Source organism: Sinohyriopsis cumingii, unplaced genomic scaffold (genome assembly GCF_028554795.1).
Source record: "Sinohyriopsis cumingii isolate HCF-2022 unplaced genomic scaffold, ASM2855479v2 utg002479l, whole genome shotgun sequence".
NCBI lineage: Eukaryota > Metazoa > Mollusca > Bivalvia > Unionida > Unionidae > Sinohyriopsis > Sinohyriopsis cumingii.
In genome coordinates, this window is record NW_028316224.1 from 737,501 (window position 1) to 745,000 (window position 7,500).

General features: G+C 33.2%; 3 non-coding genes across 3 annotated transcripts; all 3 read left to right on the forward strand.

Annotated features, from left to right (window-relative positions):
- Positions 1–648: 648 nt before the first annotated feature.
- LOC149770601 (5S ribosomal RNA) lies at positions 649–767 on the forward strand. Its single transcript, XR_016418605.1, has one exon. It is a non-coding gene; the product is annotated as a 5S ribosomal RNA (ribosomal RNA).
- Positions 768–4,307: 3,540 nt separating this feature from the next.
- LOC149770602 (5S ribosomal RNA) lies at positions 4,308–4,426 on the forward strand. The gene has a single exon (XR_016418730.1). It is a non-coding gene; the product is annotated as a 5S ribosomal RNA (ribosomal RNA).
- Positions 4,427–5,326: 900 nt separating this feature from the next.
- Positions 5,327–5,445, forward strand: LOC149770603 (5S ribosomal RNA). Its single transcript, XR_016418606.1, has one exon. It is a non-coding gene; the product is annotated as a 5S ribosomal RNA (ribosomal RNA).
- The last annotated feature ends 2,055 nt before the right edge of the window (positions 5,446–7,500 follow it).

Consider the following 7,500-nt stretch of genomic DNA (forward strand, 5'->3'; position numbering starts at 1 on the left):
CAATAATTGATAGATATATTTGGAATGTATTATTTTTAATTATTTTAATTTATTTACCTGTTTTTAGCAGGGCACCAGTCTATCAGTGTGAAACTTGGCATCCCTTAGCGAATACTTCGAATATGGGCCATTGACAAAATAAATTGGTGTATAAATCTCTGTTTTGATTACAGTAAGTTTGGATGGATGTTCCCTGCTTCCACTTCCTTGCACTTTCTGTGTTTCCACAACTTTAACGTTTCCGAGCTGCAAGACGATATCCGTTTCAAATCAGATTCGAGTCCGTCTTTAAAGGTAGCTCATAGGCTGATGTCGATTATTTACCTATTGAATTAGTCAGTTGATACAAGATAAATAATAATAATAATAATAATGCCCAAAAACAACAAAAATGAACTGAATCTTCGTTTAAATGCATTGTTATTTAAGTCCATTTGAAGGTGTAAACCTCCGGTTAAGCAACTAATGTCCGAGTCCGAAAATGCCTGAATTACAAATTTGAATAATGTATGAAGGCAGTTTATCTATATAAGTTTTAATAAGTACACTTTAATTACTAATTTTACACGGCACATAAACGTAAACGTCTGTACATCGGAAACGGTGAAGAGAGAAGCGAATATAAGTCTTAAATTTACACACACTTGTGTCTACGGCCATACCACGTTGAAAGCACCGGTTCTCGTCCGATCACCGAAGTTAAGCAACGTCGGGCCCGGTTAGTACTTGGATGGGTGACCGCCTGGGAATACCGGGTGCTGTAGACTCTAATTTTTTTTTTTCTTTTATAACTAAAAACAGTTGAAGTTTTTCTTTCTTTCTTTTATTGTAACTAAATTTACTTTATTCAATATAAATAATAAATAGAGCAATTTCTCGACTTTCATTTTCTCTTTTTCCTTAACTTTCTTCAATAATTCGGATCCTAAAAAAATCAAGTATAGGACCTGAATATAGCAAATGTTGCTTTGCACTTCTCTGCTCTTGGTTTCGATCCTTACTACTGGAATATGCGATCATAGATGACCAGTATTTCTTATTAACAAATTCGGTTCAATTTATCCAGTTTCCTCTACTTTTACTACCACAACAAGCTGCCTCCTTTCACGTCGAAATACTTCCTTCAAGTTTCTTCTCATATATTCCTGGTGTAGTCTCTAGCGCAGAGTTGCAAAATATGCGATCAATGTCTTTCATTTTGGGTACTTATTTGTGGTATTTCTTATTCACTAATTGATTGATAAATATGGAATGTATGAATTGTGAGAATTTTTTATATTAATTTATTGATTGATTGATTTCTTTTACAGCAGGGCCTCAGTCTGCCAGTGGGAAAATTGGCATCCTGTAGCGAATACTGTAAATATGGGCCATTGGCTAAATAAATTGGGTTATAAAATTCTGTTTTGATTACAGTAAGTTTAGATAGATATTCCATGCTTCCACTTTCTGTATTTCCACAACGTTAACTTCTACAAGTTGCAAGAAGAGATCCTTTGCAAATCTGATAAGACCCTATTTTTAAAGTTAGCTTATAGGCCGGTGTCGCTTATTTTAACCAAATGATAGGACAGAAAGAGGAATAATAATAATAATAATAACAACAACAATAATGTCCTGAATCTGCATTTTAAGTCAATTTCAACATGGAATTCTCCCCTTATCTGGGTCAGAAAATGGATGAGTGACAAATATGAGTATCTGAGGCCAGTTTTGCTTCTTTTGGATTAGAACTTTGAATCAGTATACACTTTAGTTACTAATATTATACTGCACACAAACATTTGTACATCGGAAATTTTGAAGAGATGTGTGACTAATCAGCCCAAGAGTCTTGAAAACGCATCAAGACAACAAATTATGTTTTACAGTCGAAATGTTGTTCTCACTAGAACTGAAATCATTTAATTTCTACTTAAATGCCCGAAAAATTTACAATTAAAACTACAATAAATGTTTTATACCTAGTCCCGCACAGTGACGTTTATCTGATTCCCTGTACTCACCGAGAGCATTCTGTGTCATATGGATGCATATCAAATGAAGTGAAAAGTAATGGAATACTCGCTTTTTTATTTATCCCTATGCATCGTGGTGCCCACACCATGATGAGACGCTGTTTCAATAAACCTTTTTATATATGTTCTTTACTGTTCTTCCTTTTTCTTCTTGCTTTATCATACTGACACACGAGAGAGAGAGAGAGAGAGAGAGAGAGAGAGAGAGAGAGAGAGTATGCAACAAAGTTCGCATAACTTTATCAGCTATTAACATTAATTGTACTTCTGTGTAATTTTATTTTTCACGCGTTATCCTATAACGATTGCAAACAAGGGCAAAAACTCTACTGATCTTACTCGATAATTATACCATACTGAATTAATAAGTTTATCTCGTAAAAACGGATCATATATATATCCTGGGTGGCTGAGGGTGTTTTAAGATATGTGTGTGTCTTTTGTGATATATATATATATATATATATATATATATATATATATATACGTTTGTGTGTGTACATACATACATACATACGTGTATTATTTACATATAGTCTTGGATAATTTTAATTATTGGGATATGGATTTTAGATATCAACAGATACAAAGGAAACAAACGTTTCAATACATATAATGACATTTTCTTAAATTCTACATTGTATCATATTGACCTACTACTTGCTAGGCAAGCTGACTTTTATAAAATTTGCAAACTCCTTATATATATTTAAACTTACTTTTAGTATTCAACCAGAAAATCAGTACAGTGCAGAAAGATTGAAAATATTATTTCTTTCATATATATATATATATATATATATATATATATATATATATATATATATATATATATATATATATATATATATGAGAGAGAGAGAGAGAGAGAGATGGGGGGATTCGGAATGGTTTAAACAGACTCTAAATTACACTGATAAAATGTACATCAGTCCAATGGTTAACATGATAGATTTCTATCAAGCTGGTTGCCCTATTGTACCCTTGAGCAAGACTACCCTCATTGCCTAATAAAACCAAGCAGTCTTTTGCCAGAACACCATAATGTGAACTTAGGCCATCTAAATCAAATTCCTATGTGAAATTTGCCAATATAAGCCAATACACTTTAATGCAAACTTAGCCAATCTAAACCAAATATCTTAATGGAAACTTAGCCAAACACCTTAATGTGAACTTAGCCCATCTAAACCAATGTACCATAATGTGAACTTAGCCCATCTAAACCAAGAAAAGAATAATGTGATATTGGCTCATATAAACAAAAACACCTTAATGCTATCTTAGCCAATCTAAACCAACCGACTTAATTTATTTTTATAAAGAATACAAAGTGAAAATTTAAATACTTTTCAGCATTATAAATGAAATCACAAATAGTCCATGAAAAGTTATATGACAAGTCCAAAAGGGTAGTGTTCCAAATGAATGCCAGTGGTTTTCTGAATGAAGTCCAATTTTGAATGTGCTGATGTAATAACAATCTTGACGTGTGGCGATGATGTAATTTAGAATGTCCTTGAATGAATTCATAATAGTCCCAAAATAGCGATTTTTGATATTTGGACATTAGTATTGGGGTGTATGGACATATTTGTTTTGCTTATCAAAACGTTGGAAATCGCCGACACCATGCGGTATCGGCATAGGCTGCTTACTAGCCACAGGGGGCTCGTATCATTGCTTACAATGAAACTATCAGTCGTACATATAGTATAAAATGTATGACTGTCAGTTCAATTGTGAGCAACGATGCGAGCCCCTGTGCTTACTAGCCTGCCATGCAAACTTGACCGACCTTTCATCGAGATATACCTGCATGAAATCGAGAGAAATACGATTTATTTTCTCAGAAATAATTCCGAGTATAACATCATTTGTCGTTAATGAAGCTGACTGACGAAAGAAAACGACAACCTTGATGAAATTTGACACGGAACTCGCCATTGTATTACTATTCAAATGACTGCACAAATATGGCAACCTACATGTCAGTGACATCGGCGATCAAATAAGCTCTTGCTTCTTTACAGATTGAAACTGAAGGGATGTATTGTCGTAAGCAGAGCTCTCCCCTGTCTCTAATATATATATATATATATATATATATATATATATATATATATATATATATATATATATATATATATATATATATATATATATATATATATATATGTGTGTGTGTGTGTGTGTGTGTGTGTGTGTGTGTGTGTGCGTGTGTGTGTAATATATCTTTGTAACGACGAAGAGACAACCTATATTAGTCTTAAATTTGTACATACAAATGTCTACGGCCATACCACGTTGAAAACACCGGTTCTCGTCCGATCACCGAAGTTAAGCAACGTCGGGCCCGGTTAGTACTTGGATGGGTGACCGCCTGGGAATACCGGGTGCTGTAGGCATTTTTTAAATTTTTTTTTGGTTCCATCCTCACTGTGAGGATATGCGATCATATATGGCCAATATTTCTTGTTCACAAATCTGGTGCAAATTTTTCAGTTTCCTCTACCTCCAGGATCGAAATGGGCCGCCTCGTATGCCGTCCAGATCCTCCAAATTTCTTCTGATATTCCGGATTCAGCCTATAGCGAATAATTGCAACGTATGCAATCGATGTCTTTCATTTTGGATACTTGTCTGTGGTATTTCTTATTCAATAATTGATAGATATATTTGGAATGTATTATTTTTAATTATTTTAATTTATTTACCTGTTTTTAGCAGGGCACCAGTCTATCAGTGTGAAACTTGGCATCCCTTAGCGAATACTTCGAATATGGGCCATTGACAAAATAAATTGGTGTATAAATCTCTGTTTTGATTACAGTAAGTTTGGATGCATGTTCCCTGCTTCCACTTCCTTGCACTTTCTGTGTTTCCACAACTTTAACGTTTCCGAGCTGCAAGACGATATCCGTTTCAAATCAGATTCGAGTCCGTCTTTAAAGGTAGCTCATAGGCTGATGTCGATTATTTACCTATTGAATTAGTCAGTTGATACAAGATAAATAATAATAATAATAATAATGCCCAAAAACAACAAAAATGAACTGAATCTTCGTTTAAATGCATTGTTATTTAAGTCCATTTGAAGGTGTAAACCTCCGGTTAAGCAACTAATGTCCGAGTCCGAAAATGCCTGAATTACAAATTTGAATAATGTATGAAGGCAGTTTATCTATATAAGTTTTAATAAGTACACTTTAATTACTAATTTTACACGGCACATAAACGTAAACGTCTGTACATCGGAAACGGTGAAGAGAGAAGCGAATATAAGTCTTAAATTTACACACACTTGTGTCTACGGCCATACCACGTTGAAAGCACCGGTTCTCGTCCGATCACCGAAGTTAAGCAACGTCGGGCCCGGTTAGTACTTGGATGGGTGACCGCCTGGGAATACCGGGTGCTGTAGACTCTAATTTTTTTTTTTTCTTTTATAACTAAAAACAGTTGAAGTTTTTCTTTCTTTCTTTTATTGTAACTAAATTTACTTTATTCAATATAAATAATAAATAGAGCAATTTCTCGACTTTCATTTTCTCTTTTTCCTTAACTTTCTTCAATAATTCGGATCCTAAAAAAATCAAGTATAGGACCTGAATATAGCAAATGTTGCTTTGCACTTCTCTGCTCTTGGTTTCGATCCTTACTACTGGAATATGCGATCATAGATGACCAGTATTTCTTATTAACAAATTCGGTTCAATTTATCCAGTTTCCTCTACTTTTACTACCACAACAAGCTGCCTACTTTCACGTCGAAATACTTCCTTCAAGTTTCTTCTCATATATTCCTGGTGTAGTCTCTAGCGCAGAGTTGCAAAATATGCGATCAATGTCTTTCATTTTGGGTACTTATTTGTGGTATTTCTTATTCACTAATTGATTGATAAATATGGAATGTATGAATTGTGAGAATTTTTTATATTAATTTATTGATTGATTGATTTCTTTTACAGCAGGGCCTCAGTCTGCCAGTGGGAAAATTGGCATCCTGTAGCGAATACTGTAAATATGGGCCATTGGCTAAATAAATTGGGTTATAAAATTCTGTTTTGATTACAGTAAGTTTAGATAGATATTCCATGCTTCCACTTTCTGTATTTCCACAACGTTAACTTCTACAAGTTGCAAGAAGAGATCCTTTGCAAATCTGATAAGACCCTATTTTTAAAGTTAGCTTATAGGCCGGTGTCGCTTATTTTAACCAAATGATAGGACAGAAAGAGGAATAATAATAATAATAATAATAACAACAACAATAATGTCCTGAATCTGCATTTTAAGTCAATTTCAACATGGAATTCTCCCCTTATCTGGGTCAGAAAATGGATGAGTGACAAATATGAGTATCTGAGGCCAGTTTTGCTTCTTTTGGATTAGAACTTTGAATCAGTATACACTTTAGTTATTAATATTATACTGCACACAAACATTTGTACATCGGAAACGTTGAAGAGATGTGTGACTAATCAGCCCAAGAGTCTTGAAAACGCATCAAGACAACAAATTATGTTTTACAGTCGAAATGTTGTTCTCACTAGAACTGAAATCATTTAATTTCTACTTAAATGCCCGAAAAATTTACAATTAAAACTACAATAAATGTTTTATACCTAGTCCCGCACAGTGACGTTTATCTGATTCCCTGTACTCACCGAGAGCATTCTGTGTCATATGGATGCATATCAAATGAAGTGAAAAGTAATGGAATACTCGCTTTTTTATTTATCCCTATGCATCGTGGTGCCCACACCATGATGAGACGCTGTTTCAATAAACCTTTTTATATATGTTCTTTACTGTTCTTCCTTTTTCTTCTTGCTTTATCATACTGACACACGAGAGAGAGAGAGAGAGAGAGAGTATGCAACAAAGTTCGCATAACTTTATCAGCTATTAACATTAATTGTACTTCTGTGTAATTTTATTTTTAACGCGTTATCCTATAACGATTGCAAACAAGGGCAAAAACTCTACTGATCTTACTCGATAATTATACCATACTGAATTAATAAGTTTATCTCGTACAAAAGGATCATATATATATATCCTGGGTGGCTGAGGGTGTTTTAAGATATGTGTGTGTCTTTTGTGATATATATATATATATATATATATATATATATATATATATATATATATATATATATATATATATATATATATATGTATATATATATATATATATATATATATATATATATATATATGTTTGTGTGTGTACATACATACATACATACGTGTATTATTTACATATAGTCTTGGATAATTTTAATTATTGGGATATGGATTTTAGATATCAACAGATACAAAGGAAACAAACGTTTCAATACATATAATGACATTTTCTTAAATTCTACATTGTATCATATTGACCTACTACTTGCTAGGCAAGCTGACATTTATAAAATTTGCAAACTCCTTATATATATTTAAACTTACTTTTAGTATTCAACCAGAAAATCAG